General features: G+C 42.8%; 1 protein-coding gene and 1 non-coding gene across 2 annotated transcripts in view; one reads left to right on the top strand and one right to left on the bottom strand.

Annotated features, from left to right (window-relative positions):
• The window catches only part of DACH2 (dachshund family transcription factor 2), a 322,657-nt gene that overhangs the window by 115,368 nt on the left and 184,206 nt on the right, over positions 1-23,083 (bottom strand). The gene's annotated exons all lie outside the window — the stretch shown is intronic.
• Positions 6,995-7,101, top strand: LOC139322977 (U6 spliceosomal RNA). Its single transcript, XR_011600933.1, has one exon. It is a non-coding gene; the product is annotated as a U6 spliceosomal RNA (small nuclear RNA).

Below are 23,083 nucleotides of genomic sequence, written 5' to 3'. Positions count from 1 at the left end.
TATACCATTATAATCGTATTTCTATGGTACTAGGCAAGAAAAACAAAATGCACAGGTACTGTATATGTGATACCTTGCTCAATAGTAGTATCTGTGAGAGGGATCTTGGAGTTCTAGTGGACAACCATTTAGATATGAGCCAGCCGTGTGCAGCAGCTGCCAAAAAAGCCAACACAGTTATGGGCTGCATAAACAGAGGGATAGAATCAAGATCACGTGAAGTGTTAATACTACTTTATAATGCCTTGGTAAGGTAACACTTGGGATATTGCATTCAGTTTTGGTCGCCACGATGTAAAAAAGATGTTGAGACTCTGGAAAGAGTGCAGAGAAGAGCAACAAAGATGATTAGGGGACTGGAGGCTAAAACATACGAAGAACGGTTGCTGGAATTGGATATGTCTAGTTTAATGAAAAGAAGGATCAGGGGAGATATGATAGCCGTCTTCCAATATCTCAGGGGCTGCCACAAAGAAGAGGGAGTCAAGCACCTGAGGGCAGGACAAGAAGCAATGGGTGGAAACTAATCAAGGAGAGAAGCAACCTAGAACTAAGGAAAAAATTCCTGACAGTTAGAACAATTAATCAGTGGAACAACTTGCCTGCAGAAGTTGTGAATGCCCCAACACTGGAAAAATTTAAGAAGATGTTGGATAACCATTTGTCTGAAGTGTTGTAGGGTTTCCTGCCTGGGCAGGGGGTTGGATTAGAAGACCTCCAAGGTCCCTTCCAACTCTTTTATTCTCTTCTCTTCTCTTCTATCATTCCAGAGAAATGGTTGTGCAATCTCTTTTTAAAAACTTCCGGTGTTGGGAGCACCACAACCTCTGGAGACAAATTGTCCCACTGATTAATTGTTCTAACTGTCAGTAAATTTCTCCTTAGTTCTAGGTTGATTCTCTCCTGGATTAGTTTCCATCCATTGCTTCTTGAATGGTGAAACTACTTTTTTCTTCCTTTTTCGCTTCCATCTGCACTTTTTTTATTCTTTTTCCTTTCTCAATTTTGGTTTCTCTTTGTGTTTTATCTGATAATAAACTGTAATAAAATACTAAAAATCGAGAGTGAGAGAACGAGGCAATGAGTTTTCTATAACAATTCAGTCTGCAAGGAAATCCACCTGTTATTTAAGGTTTCCTTTAAATCAGACCTGAGTATTTTATGGCTCCTGGGCCACATACAGCCCTTTGGCTGTCCCTGTCCAGCCAGAATGAGGTCAATCAGAAATTAGACATCAAATGTAAATAAATGTATACCACGTATACAATCCAACTGCCTTACTTTTATTTTGAAAGCGGCTGATTTTTTTCCCCCAGTGTACATATGTGCAGGAATGCCTACACAACTTCACAGTCCTATTGGTTTGGACCAGTGGTGAAATGTAAAATTTGTTACTACCGGTTCTGTGGACGTGGCTTAGTGTGTGTGTGGGGGGGGGTGTAATGTGACTGCGTGAGCATGGCCAACTTCGGCCAAAGAGGTTGTTTAAAAAATGCTTTTAAAAGCCTCTGACGATCCCAGCTGAGTTGCCTGATCGGCAGAGGCTTTTTTTTTCTTTTAAATGCCTCTGACGATCAGGCAACTCAGCTTGGATCTTCAGAGGCATTTAAAAGAAAAAAAGATTTTTTTTTCTTTTAAAAGCCTCTGACGATCCCATCTGAGCCGCACGATCATCAGAGACTTTTTTTTTTTAACTTTTAAACACATTTTTTCTGCCGAAGAGGTTGTAGAAAAAATGCTTTTAAAAATAATAAAAAAAGTGTCTGATGATTGCACGGCTCAGCTGGGTATGGAGGGGGGGGAGCAGGGATTTTTGCTACTGGTTCTCCGAACCACCCGCCGCCATCGCTACCCGGATCGGGCGATCCGGTCCAAACCGGGAACATTTCACCCGTGGTTTGGACCTCCAAAACACTGCCAGTTTCTCACGTGGCCTCTTGGGAAAATTAATTGCGTACCCCTGCTTTACATGCATTTGCTGCAGGTCCAGCCTGATGTGCTAGATCAGGGGAGTCAAACTCAAGGCCCATGGGCTGAAACCGGCTCGCAGGGTGCTTAAATCTGGCCTGCGGGGCCAGCCTGGAAATATCAAAGGACTGACACGCGATGCCTCTGCCGGCCAAAAATGGTCCCACGGAGGCCCCACAAGGCCTCCACACGACCAGTTTTTGTCTGGCAGAGTGCTGTTGGAGGCCAGGGAGGCCGAAAACGGGCCACGCAGGGGCCTCACAGGGTCTCCGCAGGGCCTGTTTTCGGCTGGAGGCCTAAAACGTGGCACAGGGGGGCCGGCAAGGTGCTGCAGGAGGCCTCCGCCCATCTCCCCCCTGCTCCCTGCCCTTCCCCTCCCCGCCGACCCGTGGAGAAGAACTACAATGCTGATCCGGCCTTCAAAGAAATCCAGTTTGAAACCCCTGTGCTAGGTATTTTTATTTCCAGGAAAAAAATGGACTTTTTAAAAAAAGCAACGATGCTTTTAAAAATAGAACGCTTTTCACCTCAAGTTTCTACCAATTCATACCGGAGGCCTAAGATGATAGCTCAGATTCAGGACCCTGGACAGTACACACAGAGAGAAAAATGAAAATATATATGACCGAGAAGAAGTGTGTTGAGGTGTCAGGGTTACAACACTGTCCCAGGTGCTATAATCTACAATCTTCAGACAGACAGACAGACAAAAACCTTTGAACTTACAAAAACAGACTTATGTGTTCCTAACTTGCATATTTTGGCAGCTCATCCTTGCTGCCGTTTCAAGAATTAAATTAGTAGGATTATATTAACAGCGGAGAGAAGAGTAATGCGTGAGAGGCCTGAAGACCAACATCACACTGAAAAAATAAGCCCTATTTTGCTGAAAGAAGCCACAAGGACCAAAAAGAGAGCATGCTCGGATTGTATTCACACAACTACACACACATAAACACACATATTCCTTTCCTTTCCTTTCCGAGGCCTGTTTCTAATGGTTGATTGATTTCATGACAACTTTCATTTCTTACAGAGGCTCAGCTATGGAAATGATTTGTCAGGATTGTAAACTTAATACTTTTCGTGAGCTCTCCACTCCAGCGACCGTTCTCTTATTCTGCAGAGTTGACCCCCCCTTGACCCATTGGACGTTTAGGATCACTGGGAAGAATGTGAAGCTTCCAGAGGGAAGAAAAAATGAAGGGGAAAAGAGAGGAGGAAGAGAGCGGCTGGAGGGAAACCAACTGAGCCGAAAATCTCTGAAGTCACTTGGTGTTCTATAATATTTTACATAATTGTATTACACTGAAGCCATGGCTATAATGTTTTGCATGTCAAGGAAATCCCAAATTTGAATGAAATCTCAATAAATCCCGGAGGGAGGGAGGGAGGGAGGGAGGGAGGGAGGGAGGGAGGGAGGAAGGAAGGAAGGAAGGAAGGAAGGAAAGAAGGAAGGAAAAGAGAGGGAGGGAGGAAGGAAGGAAGGAAAGAAGGAAGTAAAAGAGGGAGGGAGGGATGGAAGAAGGAAGAAAGGAAAAGAGAGGGAGAGAGGAAGGAAGGAAAAGAGAGAGGGAGAAAAGAAGGAAGGAAAGAAGTAAAAGAGAGGGAGGAGGGAGGAAAGAAGGAAGGAAAAGAGAGGAAGGGAGGGAGGAAAGAAGGAAGGAAGGAAAAGAGGGAGGGAGGGAAAGAGGAAGGAAGGAAAAGAGAGGGAGGGAGGAAGGAAAAGAGGGAGGGAGGGAGGAAGGAAGGAAGGAGAGAAAGAAAAGAGGGAGGGAGGGGGAAGGAGGGAGGAAAGAAAGAAAGAAAGAAAGAAAGAAAGAAAGAAAAAAAGAAAGAAAGAAAGAAAGAAAGAAAGAAAGAAAGAAAGAAAGAAAGAAAGAAAGAAAGAAAGAAAGAAAGAAAGAAAGAATAAATTCTGGTAGTTGAAGTCCACAAGTCTTCAAGTTGCCAAGGTTAGACACCCTTGGTGTAGAGGGTCCATGTGAAGGAGAAGGGCTAGGATTGTGTTTAAAGTTGCCCCTCAAAGTCAAAGCGCCACACCGAAGGATCAGCAACCTTTCTCCTTAAATTGTGGATTAGAATTATTCACCTGTCCCACCCCAAATTCACATTTCACTCTTGTCTAGTGTTTCTCTACGGGTAAAACATCTCCTGCCTCTAATCTACAAAGAGACAGAGAAAGATTGCTCCAAAGGAACAAAGAGTTCTGGCTTCTGTTGTTATATTCTCAGTTCAGTGAAGCAGAAGGCAGATTGTATGTCATCTTCTTCCTTCTAGGAAACACTCAAAATAACTAAGAATCAACTTCGGGCAGAACAAATTAAAAGCAAAGCAGAGCAGAGCAAAACTCGGATAACCAAAGCTTTCCTACCACTGTAAAGGTAAAGGTGTTCCCCTCACACATATGTGCTAGTCGTTCCTGACTCTAGGGGGCGGTGCTCATCTCCGTTTCAAAGCCGAAGAGCCAGCGCTGTCCGAAGACGTCTCCGTGGTCATGTGGCCGGCATGACTCAACACCAAAGGCACATGGAACGCTGTTACCTTCTCACCAAAGGTGGTTCCTATTTTTCTACTTGCATTTTTTACGTACTTTCAAACTGCTAGGTTGGCAGAAGCTGGGACAAGTAACGGGAGCTCACCCCGTTACGCGGTGCCAGGGATTCGAACCGCTGAACTGCTGACCTTTTGATCGACAAGCTCAATGTCTTAGCCACTGAACCACCGCGTTTTTTTAGACAAGCTTAAAAAAACAGTGCTAAAACTCTTCTTCCATCGTTTTCACTATTTTAATGTTAGAAGATATAAAATCTTCCCTTTGGCTAGTTTTTCTGTAGGTTGGGAGGTTGGCAGCAATTAGCAAGATTACCATTATCATTTGTTGCCCAGAGAGGGTTTTTTTTTTTTATAGAAAAGGAGACAAAGAACTCAAAATTTGTTGAGTTCTTATGCTTTTCATTTTATGATGCCTTGGTAGGAAGACCACACTTGGAATCCTGCATCCAGTTTTGGTCACCACACTATAAAGAAGATGTTGAGAGTCTAGAAAGAGTGCAGAGAAGAGCAACCAAGATGATTAGGGGACTAGAGGCTAAAACATATACAGAACACTTGCTGGAATTGGAAATGTTGAGTTTAATGAAAAGAAGGATTAGGGTGACATGATAGCAGTTCTGCAATATTTAAGGGGCTAAAGGAGAGAAAGTCAACCTATTCTCCAAGGCACCTGAAGGCAGGACAAGAAGCAATGGATGGAAACGAATCAAGGAGAGAAGCAACCTAGAACTAAGGAGAAATTTCCTGACAGCGAGAACAAGTAATCAGTGGGACAACTTGCCTCCAGAAGTTCTGAATGTTCTAACCCCAGAATTTTTTAAGAAGAGACTGGACAACCATTTGTCTGAAGTGGTGTACGGTTTCCTGCCTAAGCAGGGGGTTAGACTAGAAGACCTCCAAGGTCCCTTCCAACTATTCTATTCTGTCCTGTCCTGTCCTGTCCTGTCCAAGGTTGCTTCCAACTCTGTTACTCTATGGCTAGAAGACTAGATTTCATAAGCCGATCTCTAGCAAATCCTTAAGGTTTTCTGAGTTTCATCCCATCAATTAACACTAGTTTGAAATAATTCAAAAGAAATATAGTTTCCGTTCTTTGCACACCTTAGCTGATAGTTCCATTCTATTCAGCTAACTCCATTCTATTCTCTTCACGTCAGTCTCCGTGAAATTTAGGACTGACAGGATCTTAGCCCAACTATTCGATGGCCTCCAAACTGAAGAGATCTTTTTTTTAGAAGCTCTGTGAAAACTGACCGAAGATCTCATCCTTTAGTAGCCAGCCAGAGTCCCTTGGGAGTGGGGCGGCATAGAAATGCGACAAAATAAATAAATAAAATAAATCCTTTTTCCTAATTAAAACTTAAAAAAAACTTTGAGCCATGAAGGAGGAAAGGTATCACAATTGAGCAAGTTACCTGTTATCAAATTTCAAAGCAGATGGGGGGGGCAGTTCCCCCCCCTAATCAAAGGACCAAACAGGGAGGGGGTTGACCAGCCAACAGGTTTCCAATAACCTGAAGGGAAAAATTTCTTGTTCCGTTTAACAGCCTCTGAAGAACGCTTCCTTTTAAATCTTGTCTTAATCACACACAAAAAAACCCACTCTCCTGTTTAAACCAGAGATCTATCACATACGTTCAAGAATCCTATTTACTTAGATGCCGCTGGAATGTCTAACACAGTAGTACAATTGTCTTTGGAAGGAGATTTCTTCAGATTGACTGTTTCCCCCTTTCTTTCTTTTTTTTTTTTCAAAGAGGAGGGGGGGAGGAAAGGCAAGTGGGGGGGTGGGGAAAAAACCCGGAGAGGGAGAAAGATCAAAAAGCTAACTTTAATAGATGTTTGACTAAGGTCAGGCTCCTAGTAAATGGAACAGTGGAGATGAAAGCAGCCAAAATATATTTGGCTTTTGATCTCGGCAAAATCCATTTGGCATTGTTTAGCTTTTCTATAATGCTTCAATTTGTGAGTGATATCGTGGCCAAAATGAACTGCCTTCCATTTGATGGTTTTGGGGGGTGTTTCATTTTGTTTTCGTTTCAAATTAATAGCTTTTGTAAAACTTTAACGTCTACCGCAGGGGGAAAAGAAAAAAAAAAAGTTTAGGGAATAAAACGAACAAAACAAAATCAGCGTTGTAAGAACCCCCGGTCCAGGAGATTTAATAATGAATTGTGGTCAAGTAATTTTTCTTGGTAAGATACTAACCACATCCTGGTTCCATCTACTGTTGGAGGTGTTCATTATCACAGAAATAATGTGAGGAGCATTGTTTTCCTATGGCAAAAAAATTGGATTAATATTTCTACACTTATAGTTTGGGGGGAGAGAGAGAGAGAGAGAGAGAGAAAACTCCGTTGGAATAGATGTCCGACAGGTTTGTTCCCCAAAGTTCAATCAAGAAAAACCAAAGAGAAGATTTTGCTTTTTTTATATATAAAAGGAAATTAAAAGTGAAATCAAAATGCTTGTGCTCGCTTCGGCAGCACATATACTAAAATTGGAATGATACAGAGAAGATTAGCATGGCCCCTGCACAAGGATGACACGCAAATTCGTGAAGCGTTCCATATTTTGTTGGTAGCGCAATATTGGAAGAAGGACTCTTTGCCTACTATTGAAGAGTGGATACTGAAAGTAACGAACCTAGCAGAAATGGCGAAAATCTCAGCGTACTTGAAGGACTATACACAAGAAAGATATGTATCGGAATGGAGAAGATGGATTGACTATATTCAAAATAAGTATCAGACAAGAAAATATCAAATAGCTTATGAATGAACGTTAAGTATTAGAAGTATTATGGTATCTATAGTGGAGTTAAGGTTTCGGGGGGGAGTTAGTAGTCTGAGGACAAGTAGGTTAATCTAGTTTATGACTGTTAAATGAAATACCTTGTATTTTGCTCTGGGAAGTCTAGGGGGGAGGGTGGGATGAGGGGAGGGAAAGGGTGGGGGGAATATGGGGGGGAAGAAAATTTTTGTTTTTTGTAAAACTTTTCAATAAAAAAAAAGTGAAATCAAAATGCTTTTGACACTTCCCACCATCATTTGAAAACACTGCACTTCAGTGCATTGTACAATTCTTGAGAAGGACAAGAGGAAAATATATTTTAACGCTGTTATTCTCCCTGTCTCTTGCAGAAATAATCCCATTTTAAATGCTTGCCTTGTTGTTACCGGATTGATTTATCACTGAAAGAACATGCCATGCCATTGCAAAGACACAAGGTTTTTTAAAAGAGCTACATTACTACATTAAATGTCACATCCAAATGTGGCTTCTGTTTCTTATTTTTATTTTTATTTGTGTATGTGTGTATCAGCTCAAAGCAATTTGTAAACAGCATAATAGGTAAAGAAGATAAAGTAAGTCTACCACCGTAGGACTAAATTAAGTCATACTTTCTACATTTTAACGAATGTTGTGGAGCTTGGTGTAACACTATTGTGTACTACATTTCTTCTGACAGTGAGCAGGAGATTGTGAATCAAGGTTTTTCATTGCAAAATGTTTCCTTATGTGAAGAAAATTCGCTTCCTTCTCAGTGGTGAAATTCATTTTTTTTGACTACCGGTTCTATGGGTGTGGCTTGGTGGGCATGGTATGGCTTGGTGGGAGTGGCAGGGGATGGATACTGCAAAATCTCCATTCCCACCCCACTCCAGGGGAAGGATACTGCAAAATCTCCATTCCCTCCCCACTCCAGAGGAAGGATACTGCAAAATCCCCATTCCCTCCCCGCTCCTGGGGGAAGGATATTGCAAAGTATCCATTCCCACCTCAGTGTGGGGCTGGCCAGAGGTGGTATTTGCTGGTTCTCCAAATTACTCAAAATTTCCGCTACCAGTTCTCCAGAACCTGCTGGATTTCACCCTTGTTCCATCTGCAAAGCAGCTTGCAACTTTTAAGATGAAAGAAACAGCTTTGTACACCTTAAAGAGATTGCTCCACACTGCCTGTCTCCTATTGATTGCTGAAGTGATACTGCACTATTGAAGAAGTCTACTCATTCTATACACACACATACACACACACAGACAGACTTGAAGGAGGCTTGATTCCCTGCTACAGGTACATCCCTAAAACCTGCCAAGAGTAGACAAAATCTGAAAGTTGTGGATGGCTGACCACCTTGCCTCTGAAGATGTCAGCAGCAGAAAGTCACTGGTGAAACGTCAGGAAATTGATATTGTCCGGAGAGCCTCTAAACCCTGGAGCTCATCAGTGTCCAACAGATACCAACTGTGACAATCTACTCCAATATATTGTAGACAACAGAATAATAGGGACTTTGGAGGTCTTCTAATCCAACCCCGTTCAGGCAGGAAACCTTATATACCAGGGATGGCTAACCTTTTTGCCGTCGTGTGCCAAAAGCGGTGGGGAGCGTGGGGGAGGGGTCACGTGCCCACACCTATAATTCAATGCACCCCCATTCATGCACATATGACCCCCCCCACGCTCCCCACGCATTTGGCACACGATGGCACAGTGGGCCCAGTAGGGGCCTTTCCCACCCCCCATGGAGGCCCTCTGGAGACCGGAAATGGCCTGTTTCCCAACTTCTGGTGGGCCCAGAAGGCCTGAAAATCAGCTGGCCGGCACATGCATGTGCGCTGGAGCTGAGCTAGGGGCAACGCTCGTGTGCCCATAAATATGGCTCAGCGTGCCACCTGTGGCACGTGTGCCATAGGTTTGCCATCACGGCTATATACCATTTCAGACAAATGGTTGTCCAATCTCTTCTTAAAAGCCTCCAGTGTTGGGGTATCCACAACTTCTGGAAGCAAACAGTAATGATTAATTGTTCTAACTGTCAGGAAAATTTCTCCCTTGTTCTAGGTTGGTTCTCTCTTTGATTAGTTTCCATCCGTTGCTTCTTGTTTTGCCTTCAGGTGGTTTGGAGAACAGGTTTCTGCTTTCGATATGCCTGGCATTATAGTCCAGATTCTAAATATTTCACTTTCATGCCAATGAGTGAACTTTTGAGAATCAGCATCCTAACCCAAGAAGTAAATATACGTCATTTAATTATCTGATACTGTTTATCACAGTTTGATTTAAAAAAAAGTGGACAAAAAGAAATGGACAAATTAACTTTAGAGTTACAGGACAAGGAAGACTCAAAATATTTTACAATATGGAATAGATGGTACCAGTGGATAAATCAGAGGAGGGGGAATGGGTAAAGATGAAATTCAGAAGAAATCAATACAATTAAAAACAGCACTGTCAGATGGATAGAAAAGGAAATAAGTCACTGTGTGTATGTATACATGTATATATAATAATAGAAATTAGTCAATAGACGAAGTTGTGTACTGTATATGTAAATTTCTTTTTAATTAAGAGAAACTTGTATGTTTTAAATGTTTTTAAAGAATGAATAAAGTTTTGTTTTAAAATTAAAAAAAAAAGGAAAAAATATTCTAATCCAAGAAGAGTTAAGTTTTACAATGTTTTCGGTGACACAGAATACAATGGCCTGTGTCAAACTTTAAAGGAAATCATCTCTGGCTTCTCCTAGGGCAGGGGTGTTATATTCAAGGCCCGTGGGCCGGATTCAGCCCGTGGGTGCTTAGATCTGGCCCGTGGGGCCACCGTGGAAACAGTGAAGGACCGGCGCACGGTGCCTCTGCCAGTGAAAATGGAGCTTGGGAGGGCTGCATGCGGTCCTCCCGAATTCTGTTTTCACTGGCAGAGGATTGCAGGAGGCTGTTGCAGCCAAAAATGGAGCTTGGGAGCCTGTTTTCACTGGCAGAGTGCTCGTACCACCACAAGCGCCCCTGACACGAGTGACATCAAGCTGGCCACGCCACCCCCAGCCCCAAGGTCAAACACAACTCTGAATGAAATTGAGTTTGACATCCCTGTCCTAGGGACATTTAGATTTCCAAGAGCTTCAGTTCAAAGCTTCAACCTCCAACTTTCAATCTCCAAGCTTATTCATCAACCATCTCCATGATTTACCTACTTATTTGTATCCCGCTTTCATTGTTTTTATAAATAACTCAAGGCAGGGAACATATTTAAAACACAACTCCTCCTAATTCCCACACAGCAACCCTGTGAGGTGGGTTGGGCTGAGAGGGAGTGACTGGCCCAAATCACCCAGCTGGCTTTCATGCCTAAGGCAGGACTAGAACTCCCAGTCTCCTGGTGATTGGCCCAAAGTCACCCAGCTAGCTTTCATGCCTAAGGCAGGACTAGAACTCCCAGTCTCCTGGTGATTGGCCCAAAGTCACCCAGCTAGCTTTCATACCTAAGGCAGGACTAGAACTCCCAGTCTCCTGGTGATTGGCCTGAAGTCATCCAGCTGGCTTTCATGCCTAAGGCAGGACTAGAATTCACCATCTCCTGGTGATTGGCCATAAGTCACCCAGCCAGCTTTCATGCCTAAGGCAGGACTAGAACTCCCAGTCTCCTGGTGATTGGCTCAGACTCACCCAGCCAGATTTCATGCCTAAGGCAGGACTAGAACTCCCAGTCTCCTGGTGATCAGCCCAAATTCACCCAGCCAGCTTTCATGCCTAAGGCAGGACTAGAACTCCCAGTCTCCTGGTGATCAGCCCAAATTCACCCAGCCAGCTTTCATGCCTAAGGCAGGACTAGAACTCCCAGTCTCCTGGTGATTGGCCAGAAGTCACCCAGCCAGCTTTCATGCCTAAGGCAGGACTAGAACTCCCAGTCTCCTGGTAATTGGCTCAGACTCACCCAGCCAGATTTCATGCCTAAGGCAGGACTAGAATTCACCGTCTCCTGGTGATTGGCCCAAAGTCACCCAGCTGGCTTTCATGCCTAATATGGAACTAAAACTCAAAGTCTCCTGGTTTCTAACTTGGTGCCTTCACCACTAGACCAAACTGGCACTTTATGTCACAAAGAGGAGGGGGGGGGCTCAACCTATTTTCCAAAGCACCCAAAGGCCAGACAGGGAATAATGGGTGGAAACTGATCACAGGAGAGATCAGAAATAAGGAGAAATTTCCTGACAGTGAGAGCAACCAACCCATGGAAGGGAAGTTGCCTTCGGAAGTTGTGGGAGCTTCATCCCTGGAAGCTTTCGAGAAGAGACTGGACTGCCATCTGTCAGAAATGGTGTGGGGGGTCTCCTACTTGGGCAGGAGGGGGGGAGGGCTGGACTAGATGACCTACAAGGTCCCTTCCCAAGCCTGTTATTCTGATTATTCTCATATCTTCTTCAGTGGGAGGTATCAGGGAGCACCTAAGCAAGCCAGAGGACCAAGATTGGGGAAGGAGCTTTCTATAGGCTGTGAAAACGCTCTAATCCTAGAAATCTTACAATATTTCGCTTCTTCGACAGCCTGCCCGAACGCAGCCGTGAAAGGAGGCGAGGAAAGTTGCAAGCTTAGCATCTTTTTTTTTTTCTTACCTCCTAACATACAGGATAACGCGATATGGAAATATGCAAAACGATGTTTTATGAATTAGGTTATTAGTATGAAAATCAAAGGGCATTCCCCATCTGCTGGAGCAGGCCATGTGACTGATTTATGCTGTGGAGGCTGAATTATTGATACAAATGCTTATATATTATATTTTATATGGGGTATCATGGGATAGCACCATCTGGCACGGACGCATCAACATGTGCACCTTGGACTGAATAAACACAGCAACCAGATACCACAGCGCATCGCACTGAGGTGGGCTATGTTAAGTGTGGTTGCTTGCTAAAGTTTTCAAAAGCTGACAAAGAAGGCACCTGCTTAAGATAGGCGAGTTAAAGGCTAGCCCTGCGATGGTGACCTATGGCACGTGTGCCCAAGGTGGCATGCAGAGCCATTCTTTCTGGGCACGCAAGCTGTTGCCCAACTCACTTGCAGCTGTGCATGCGTGCACACCCCAGCTGCTGCTTGGGCCTCCGGTGCACATTCGCACAATTCCAGAAACCCAGCTGGAGTTCGGAGCTCTCTTGTGCATGCACGCGCATGTGGGTGCAAGTACCTGTGTACAGCGCATGCATGCACAGATGAAGTTCGCGTACATGCATTGCATGCGCGCAAGCTGTGTGCAGGTGGTGCAATTGCACATGCAGCGCACGGAGCTGTGTGAAAGCCACGCGCATGCGCAGATGGTGCGATTGCGCGCACGGCGCGTGGGGGGGAGCCACGCGTAAGCGAAGAGCGTACCTGTTTGGCACTCGGTGAGTAAAAGGTCCGCCACCACTGTGCTAGCCTATTTTAAATAGGCTAGCACTTAAATAGCCTCCTAGTGGTTTGAAAGCATGCAAATGCAAGTAGATTAATAGGTACCACTTCGGTGGGAAAGAAAACAGTGTTTCATGCATCTTTAGTGTATAGCCATGCTGGACAATGCTGGCTCTCTCAGCACAGTGCCCTAGAGTCGGACACAACTGGCAAGGAAGCCGCCTTCTTTAGTTAAGTGCCAAATGTTGTCAGGAAAGACTGTTGTTCTTAAGGGATCAAAAGGTACATCCCGGAAGCTGAAGAAAGTGGTAGGGCCTACAAATCATGCCTACAAAGTTGGAAGCTACATGCAACAGGACTTCTATTAACCTGGAGAAGGATGACAATAGTACCATAACTTCCCAGGACAGAGAGGTGGGGGGACAAGAGAAGAGACTGTGCTGTCCTGAACTCGATGGGAAGAGAGGAAAAGATTCAGGGTAGCCACACCCGAGAATCTCTAAGGATGTATCTATGAAGTTACAAGCTTTCTAACTTTAGTCTGGCAAGATTCTGTCTACTAGGTGTGAGCAAATAAAATACTGGATGCAGTTGGATTCACTGTGTCAGGTAGTCCTCGACTTACGACCACAATTGATCCCAAAATATATGTTGCTAAGTGAGAGATATGTCAAGCAAATTTTGCCCCATTTTACGACCTTTCTTGCCACATTTGTTAAGTGAATCACTGCAGTTGTTAAGTTAGCAACACGGTTGTTAAGTGAATCTGGTTTCCCCGTTGACTTTGCTTGCCAGACGATCGCCCAAAAGATGATCACGTGACCCCGGGATACTGCAACCGTCATAAATATGAGTCAATTGGCAAGTGATAATGCAATGGTCGTAAGTGTGAAAAACGGTCTCAAGTCACTTTTTTCAGTGCCCTTGTAACTTCGAACAGTCACTAAATGAAGTGTTGTAAGTCAAGGACTACCTGTATTAAAGGCAAGGAGAGAAGAGGAATGGCAAAGGGTGAAATGATTAGATAGCGCCATCGTAATGAACACGAATTTTGGCAAACTCCGGGAGACAGGGGCAGGCTGTCATGCTATGGTCCATGGGGTTGTGAAAAGTTGGACATGATTTAGCCGATTTGGGGTTTAGGCCTGACAGTTTCTATCTTAGCATGACCCTACAAAACCATCACTAAGCCTGTGGGGCAAATGCCCCAGAAATAACATTTTTCCTGCACTGTCAATATTTCGTTCCATCAGTATCCTTCTATTGCTGTTTCCTCAAAACGAGGAGAGAGACAGAGACAGAGTCAGAGAGAGAGAGAGAGGAAGGCGAGAGGGGAGTGGGTAGGGAGAGAGAGGAGAGAAGAGACAGGAGAAAAGAGGAGAGGGAGAGGAAAGAAGACGGAGAGGAAAAGAGAGGGAGAGGAGAGGAGAGGCAGAAGACAGGAGAGAGAGAGGAGAGGGAGAGGAGAGAGAGGGAGAGGAGAGAGAGAGGAGAGGAGTGGGAGAGGAGAGAGAGGGCGAGGAAAGAGAGGAGAGGAGAGAGAAGAGAGGAGAAAGGAGGGGAGGCAAGAGGAGAGGGAGAGGAGAAGAGAGAAGGGAGGAGGGAGAGAGGAGTGGGAGAGGAGAGAGAGGGCAAGGAAAGAGAGAGGAGAGGAGAGAGGGAGAGGAGAGGAGAAAGAAGAGAGGAGAGAGGAGGGGAGAGGGGAGAGGAGAGGAGAGGAGAGGAGAGGAGAGGAGAGGAGAGAGAGAGAAAATAGAAGAGAGGAGAGAGGGAGAGGAGAGGAGAGGAGAAAGAAGATAGGAGAGAGGAGAGAGGAGAGAGGAGGGGAGAGGAGAGAGAGAAAATAGAAGAGAGGAGAGAGGGAGAGGAGAGGAGAAAAAAGAGAGGAGAGAGGAGAGAGGAGAGAGAGAGAGAAAAGAGAAGAGAGGAGAGAGGAGAGGGGAGGGGAGGGGAGGGGAGGGGAGAGGAGAGGAGAGGAGAGGAGAGAGGAGAAGAGAGAAGAGTGGGAGAGGAGAGGAGAGGAGAGAGAGAGAGGGGGGGAGAAGAGAGAGGAGAGAGAGAGAGACTTTTTTAAAAGCATTTTAATCTTTTTTTTAAAAAAAGCAATTACTTTTTCTCCTTATGGGTCTTCTTTTGCTTTTCTGCTCATATTTTATGTATTTATTTTCAGACACTGGCTTGGGAGAAGGCAAAAGTGCCCTCTCTTTCTTTAAGCGAAATCTCTTTTGACATTCAGGGGCTGCTGTTCTAAGCAAGTTCGTCTAAGTATAGAAGTTAAAAGCCCTGAATCAGTATAATGCAATTATCTTTTTATTGGCTCGATGAGAGTTTGAATTTTATTTACAAAACAAAAAATCAAAATCAAATCAAATCAAACCTAGCTACGAGCTTTGCAACTTACTTGGGAATAAACTGGATGACTTAAAACAAAAAAAAAAGACACCATTTATTCCGAAGGAAATTGAAAAGATTATAGCTTAGTTTGATTTTATTATACTGTCTGTCTGCCTGCCTAACAGGTTCAAAGCAATCTTAAGAGACGCTGAAAATTTTACAGAAAATCCTTGACTTATGACCACAACTGAGATTGGAACTTCTGTCTTCTGTTGCTAAGTGATGCAGTCATGAAGTAAGTCCTGCCCATTACTTTTTTTGTGTGCATTGGTCGTTAAACGAATCAAGCTTCCCCAAACGGCTTTATTTATTGGAAGCCCCCTATAGGAAAGTCACAAATAGGGACCGCACGACCCCGAACGCTGTCGTTATGTACAGGCAATGGCCAAACTCCTGAATTTTGATTGTGTGATTTAGTGATACCGCAATAGTTTTTAAGAGCAAGGACCAGCTGCAAATAACATTTTTTTCAAGGCTTTCAGAATTTTGCACGCTTGTTTAAAATCCAGAATCGGGGTGAAAATCAATCCTGTACGTCAAGTTACCCAAAATATTTCCTTTGAATAAGGAAGCCCAAGCTGTTTAAGGGACGTGGAAAAAAGAAAAAGCAGAAAAACATGTGTCCATTTAGTAAGAGAGAGAAAGAGAACGTAAATAGAATCTCAGAGGAAGTCTGAAAAGAGTTGATTCATTATTTGAGCTCATTATTTGAAAACATGGATTATTCTTATGCTCATCATGCATAAAAGGAATCCTGGAGAGAATAAAATGCAATCATTTGCAGTATAAACACACTATCCGGATTCTCTTTGCACATCTGCCTTGCACCTGGTTGTGCAAATTTTAAGGAATGCACCATCTTGATGCTATAGAACGCACACTGAGTGTGTGTGTGTGTGTGTGTGTGTGTGTGTGTGTGTTTGTGTGCTGCTAAGTGAGCTATCTCTATCTCCATCATCAATCTCTATAATCTATCTAAAACTAGTTATCTGTCTCTTTCTCTCTCTCTCTCTCTCTCTGTGTGTGTGTATATATATATATATATATATATATATATATATATATATGTATCTTTTTATATATCTTATATATATATATATATACAAACATACACATATATATTTATGTCTCTATGTATCTATATCCCTATATGTATCTCTATCTCTATATATCTTTCTTTCTGTCTGTCTCTATCTATCTATAGCTATCTGCCTGTCTGTCTATCTCTCTCTCCCTATCTATATGTATGTCTCTCTCTCTATCTCTGTCTGTCTGTCTGTCTGTCTCTCTCTCTCTCTCTCTCTCTCTCTCTCTCTCTATATATATATATATATATATATATATATATATATATATATATATATGTATCTCTCTCTATCTTTCTATTATCTATATCCCTATATGTATTTCTCTCTCTCTCTCTGTATCTCTCTTTTTCTATGTATCTATATCTCTATATGTATCTCTCTGTCTGTCTGTCTGTCTGTCTCTTTCTCTATCTGTCTGTCTATCTATCTATATGTATCTCTCTCTCTGTATCTATCTATCATCTTATCTATCTGCTATCTATATCTATCTATCTATCTATCTATCTATCTATCTATCTATCTATCTATCTATCTATCATTATCTATCTATCCATCCATCCATCTATCATCTCATCTATCTATCTATCTGTTATCTATATCTATCTATCATCTATCTATCTATCCATCCATCTATCCTCATCTATCTTTCTATCTATCTGCTATCTATATCATCTATCTATCTATCTATCTATCTATCTATCTATCTATCTATCTATCTATCTATCTATCTATCTATCTATCTGCTATCTATATCTATCTATCTATCTATCTATCTATCTATCTATCTATCTATCTATCTATCTAGCCACTGTATATATAAATAATCACCCAGCAGACAGATGACAGAGAAGTCAACTTCACCACTGATTAGGAATACGTGCAGATGTGAAATTATTTGCAAAGGTCATACAAGCAATTCTGAGACCTCAAGGAGGGAAGGGGGCAGCCTTCAAATGGAATTAATTCAAATGCTCCTTGGACTGGTATGCCCGTATTTAGTCTACTGAACAATCTCTGCAAATATTGATCGCCAAGTTAAACTGGATAATAAGGAGGAAATGCAGCTTGACTTTCTTTTTTTTTTTTTCGTTACCTTGAGCACGTCTGCTAATCAAACTCTGACGATGGCTCTTAATGTGTAATATTGAAATATGTGATGCCTCAACATAGGACTGACTGTGTTTGAACAAAATCCATATGGGGCTGTTTTAAATTTTAATTGTATTCTTTTGCAAACAGCCACCTCTTGTTTAATATCTGTTAGCCCGGATTGGGTACACTATCTTTAAATGATGCACTGAGGGCTACACTCTCAAAAGGAATGGGAGAGACCAAGGCAAAACATTAAATTTGATTTACGTTTAATTAAAATTAAATATAGTTTGTATGGTTTGCCTGCAGTCATGTATTTAATTATTTCTCTCTCTCTCCACTACCAAGTTAAACGCTACAAAATGTTAACAACCTTTGAAGAACTTTTGGGCCAAATCACGTTGCAATCAGAGCTTTCAGGAGTGAAACGTGATTCTTGAATCTCAGCAACCCCCACCCCCGATCTAGATGTAGTAATTATTTTAGGTAAAAATTACTTTTCTACTTCTATTAGTAACAAAAGCACAGTGTATACAGTCTGTAAAAATCCTTTTTTAAAAAGGATGGTCGTAATGTCATCTTTACATATAATTCAAGCGGTTCGAATCCCTGGTGCCGCGTAACGGGGTGAGCTCCCGTTACTTTCCCCAGCTTCTGCCAACCTAGCAGTTCGAAAGCACGTAAAAAATGCAAGTAGAAAAATAGGGACCACCTTTGGTGAGGAGGTAACAGCGTTGCGTGCGCCTTTGGCGTTGAGTCATGCCGGCCACATGACCACGGAGACGTCTTCGGACAGCGCTGACTCTTTGGCTTTGAAACGGAGATTGATTGATTGATTGATTGATTGATTGATTGATTGATTGGATTTCTATACCGCCCTTCTCCCGAAGGACTCAGAGCGGTGTACAGCCATTTTAAAACACATATAAATATACAAAATTTAAAACAATTTAAAATAGAATATATAAAAATTTGGCCCATAGATTAAAACGCACATACACCCATTCTAAAATTCGTATTAGGCCAGGCCGGCTTGTTGGAACAAGAGGGTCTTCAAGGTGCGGCGAAAGATACGCAGGTCGGGGATGAGACGAATCTCAAGGGGCAGCTCATTCCAGAGGGCTGGTGCCCCCACAGAGAAGGCTCTCCCCCTGGGTGTCGCCAGTCGACATTGTCTGGCCGACGGCACCCTGAGGAGCCCCTCTCTGTGGGAGCGTATTGGCTGGTGGGAGGCTATTGCTGGCAGCAGGCGGTCTCGTATATATGAGATGAGCACTGCCCCCTAGATTTGGGAACAACTAGCACATATGTGCAAGGGAAACCTTTACCTTTGTTAGATACAGTATAGGACAGGGGTGTCAAACTCAATTTCATTGAGAGCCGCATCAGGGTTGTGTTTGACCTCGGGGGGGGGGGGGCATGGCCAGAGTGGGTGTGGCCAGCTCAGCATCACTTGTGTCAGGGATGCCTGTAGTGGCCCGGGCGCTCTGCCAGTGAAAATGAGCTCCTGTTTTTGGCTGCCACAGCCCCCTACAACCCTCTGCCCACCGCAGGCCGGTCCTTCGTTGTTTCCAGGGCAGCCCCACAGGCCAGATCTAAGTACCATGCAGACCAGATCCGGCCCCTGGACCTTGAGTTCGATACTCCCTGGTATAGGACATCATTGCAATAGGGATATTTTGTCCAAGAGATAAAGTTATGGAAACTTGCCGAAAAAGTACAAATCTACATCTTCTCCATCCGATGAAACAAATACAAGTAGTCCTCGACTTACGGTCACAATTTCCATTGCTAAGTAAAGTGGTTGTTAAGCGAGCAGCACCTGATTTTATGCCTTTTGCCAGGGTTGTTAAGGCAGTTGTAAATTGTAAAGTGAACCGCATGGTACTGAAAGGAACCTGGGTTCCATCGTTGACTTTTATTGGATGGGAACTGCCTGACTAGGTGGCTCAGTGGCTAAGACGCTGAGCTTGTCGATCAGAAAGGTCGGCAGTTCAGCGGTTCGAATCCCTAGTACAGGTCTCCTGCGTGAGCAGAGGGTTGGAGTAGATGACCTTCAAAGTCCCTTCCAACATTGTTACTGGGAACCGGCTGGGAAGCTCGCCAATGGTGATCGCATGATTGTGGGACAGTGAAATTGTCATAAATAGATGCGAGTTGACAAGCACATGATCCCAAGGCTGTGGAATGGTGCAATGGTCATAAATACGAGGACCGACTGTAAGTCATATTTTTTTTCAGTAACTGCAAATGGTTGTAAGTTAACAACTACCTGTAGGAATGAAGAGGTTTATTTTGGTTCGGCTGTACTGCACCCTACTTTCCAAATACGATAACGTAAATTCATCACGGGGAACCTCTATTGGAAACAGGCTCCGAGATTCAGCCCTTCGGAAATTTCACTTCCTTTATTTTCCGTACTGTTAAAAGCCATTTGACATCAAACCGGGGGCCCAAACGACTTGCCCATCCCTGTTTCAAACAAAGCCATTGTTTAATTTATAAGACATCTTCTCAGCCGGTGCATTTGAAAGCAATTAGCAGCTTCTTTTAATCTATGCAATTTAAAAAAGAAAAAAGTTAGAAAGCCAATTATTTCATTTGAAAAATCTATGTGAGAAGGAACAAAAATTGTTCCCAGGTTTCAAGGCGGATTTTTAAATTTGTTTATTTTATGATGATGATTGCTTTGCAGGCCTGATGTCAGAAACTTTTAAAGGTGGGAGACAAGATTATTTGCAGTGAAAAACCTTGACTGTTACTAATCAAGACATTCTGTAGTTGGAGGAGGAGGAGGAGGAAAATAGGGAATACAGGTAGTCCTCGACTTACAACAGTTCCTTTAGTGACCATTCAGTTACATCTTTTTAAAAAAGTGACTTATGACTATTTTTCCATTAGCACCTTCGTAGCATCCCCATGATCATGTGATCAAAATTCAGATATTTGGCAACTGGTTCATACTTATGGCCATTGCTGTGTCCCGGGGTCATGGGAACACTTTTTGCAACTTTTTGACAAGCAAAATCAATGGGGAAGCGAGATTCACTTAACAACCGGGTTTCTAGCTTATCAACTGCAGTAATTCACTTAACAACTATGGCAAGGAAGGTCGCAAAGTGGGGCAAAGCTCACTTAACAAATGTCTCATTTAACCACAGAAATTTCGGGCTCAATTATGGTCATAAGTCGAGGACCACCTGCATACGGACAATTTCATTTGTCATGGTTTATCTGCTCACATATTCTGTGTCGCTGGAAAAATTATAAAACTGAACTCTTCTTGGGTTACAATAAACCCACATGATAAACAAGTAATTAACATGTTTAGTTCTTGCGTTAGAATGCTGACTATCAAATGTCCTTTTAATGACATGAAGATGAAATATCTAGAATCTGGATCATTAAAAACTTTCTCCCTTTTCTTAATCAGGGGAGGAAATATTTAAATATAACAGGCAGATGTGTATGCTTGATGGTGTTAGAAGTATCCTTGCAAGATGTAAGCTGTTCCCAATAAAGCTGCCTTTTGCAATTGACCGAAGGTGAATTTGTCAATGCCGATAATTACTGTACCAATAAAGGAGAATATTTGTAGTTCAGGGTTGAAATGAGCTTGGTGGTTTTCTTGCAGATGTTTCAGCTAGGTAACATCAGTGCTAGTCTTATTTCTGTTTTGTTTTAATTCTCTCCTAAGGCATAAAAGAAAAAATATCTTCTGTGAACTCCACATAGGCGTCAGGAAGGGCATCCAGCCAGTAAATGCTCAGCTCCATCCAGTCGCCATGACTCTACCCCAAATTAAGGGATTACAGGATCGTAAAAAGGGAGTTTTTAAAAATTGGTTTAATCTTTTATAGACTTTTAATGTTTGTAAGCCATCCAGTGTTGCCTTCAGGCGGAAACTAAGTCTAATCAATAAACAAATAAATAAATAAACAAGCCCCATCACTAACACCTTCTTTCAAGAATTTGCAATCTCCTCTTCTGTTACATGAAAACCGAAAGTGGAACGTCCATTCAGAAAATGTCAAAAGAATATTTTCAAGGGTACCCTCATTGCAAGAGTAAATAATAATCCTAATGATACAAATAACACAAATAATAACACTGATATTGCTGCCGCTGTTACTAATAACAATAATAACGCCTCTTCCATTGTCAGCATGACCATAATGTAAGCCTAATTACCACCAGCATTAGAAGCAGCTTGTGGTTTTATATTACATTGAGGTAAATTACACTAGAATTAGTGTGGATTACTTTTATCAAATAGGGAATAAGCTGTTAATTAACTCCCTGCTGAAGCAATCTCTTTCAGAGCTTGCAACTGTTATTAGCTCTAGATTAAACTGTTGAATTAATTTCCCACTTACTTACTATTTCAAGAGGTGGTTGTTTTTTTTTTTTTTAAATCTACCTGGCAGCAGCTTTAATGAGAAATTGTATTAGTGAACATAAATTGTCCCGACTACCCCTTCCCTTCCCTTTCGGTGGGGAGAGTAAACAGTTTATAATAATGTTTATGCAGTCAGTTTGTTTGAACAAATAAATGCCTGCACGCACTCACCGTTTTTAATTAGCCCACGGATATCAATATATTAAACCGGAGATTATATTAACGGATTTCAGAGAAAACAAACAGGTAAATCCCCCTGTTTAAAATGGTTTTGCAAATAGAAAAGCTACCCTGATAAAAGCTTTTAGGGTGAAGATGGAGAGGTCATCACAGCTTTTTCACTGAACCTAGGAATCTGCAAATCAAATATCTGATTGTTTTTAATTTAAGCAATCGTCAAAACCCACTTGCCACTGTTTTTTTTTAAAAAAAAAATGTTCTCCTGTAAAAAGAGATTCCTATTTTTCTTCCTTATTTTCAGAAGATCGGGCTGGTTTGGAGGTGGCATCTTCTAAATAGCTCTAGAAGAGGGATTTCTTGAAATGTTCAGAGTGTAATTTATTTTGGGAAGTGATGGAGGGTATTTCTTCCCATTATCTGCTGTTCTCTGAGATTTATATCAAGCCAAGCCCGGAAAGAAATTGTTGTCTCATTTTTTTCCAACCACGAGAACATTATTTAGGAAGGAAGCTTGATTGTCAATGCTCTCTAGCGGGACAAAACTTCTTGGCGACTTACAAAGTCACCAGATTTGTTGCAAACGGCTAACCGGTTATCTGTTCCCTGTTTGTGCAAGGTGACAATGAGAAGCAGGGTGAATGAAATGGACTGTGAAAAGTTGGATCCTTGTTTATAGGTTGTCTTGCAGAACGCATCTTAATTTCGACCGTGTGTACATCAAGATGTTTTATTTTTGTGGGTGGGTTTTGTGATGTTGGCTTTTAATCCCAGTCCTTTTGGACCCGGAGAATAGATTGATGGACCTCACACTCCCCAGGTCTTTCCCTGAGATTGTTGTGGTCCGCCGGCAGTTTGCGAAGCTGGTAGCGGAGTCGGACAGTGAGGAGGCTGGGGAGGAACATGGGCCAGTCCTGGAGTCTGAGGAAGGCTCGGATGAGGGCTCTGTGTCAGAGGCAGAGATGGGGCCAGGGCCATCTGCGAGTTTTGTGCTGACTCCAGAGCCTCGAGAATCTGACGTCAGTGAGGCAGAGGAACAGGGGGAGCCTGTTCCCAGTGCGTGCATGCGCAGAGCTGCCAGAAGGCAAAAACAGTTAAGACAAAAGGGGCAATTCGGGAGTAAGGCTTAGAGATGATTGGCCCCTCCCATAAGACATAAAGGAGGAGCAAAGGCACGTGAGCCTTTGCAGGAAGCAACTTTGTTCATGCTGGTCGGTTTAAATTCTGAAGCTCTG

Source organism: Pituophis catenifer, unplaced genomic scaffold (genome assembly GCF_029215685.1).
Source record: "Pituophis catenifer annectens isolate HBS135680 unplaced genomic scaffold, rPitCat1.0.hap2 SCAF_11, whole genome shotgun sequence".
NCBI lineage: Eukaryota > Metazoa > Chordata > Lepidosauria > Squamata > Colubridae > Pituophis > Pituophis catenifer.
Note: the sequence above shows the minus strand (reverse complement) of the source record. Positions and strands in the feature narration are given on the sequence as shown.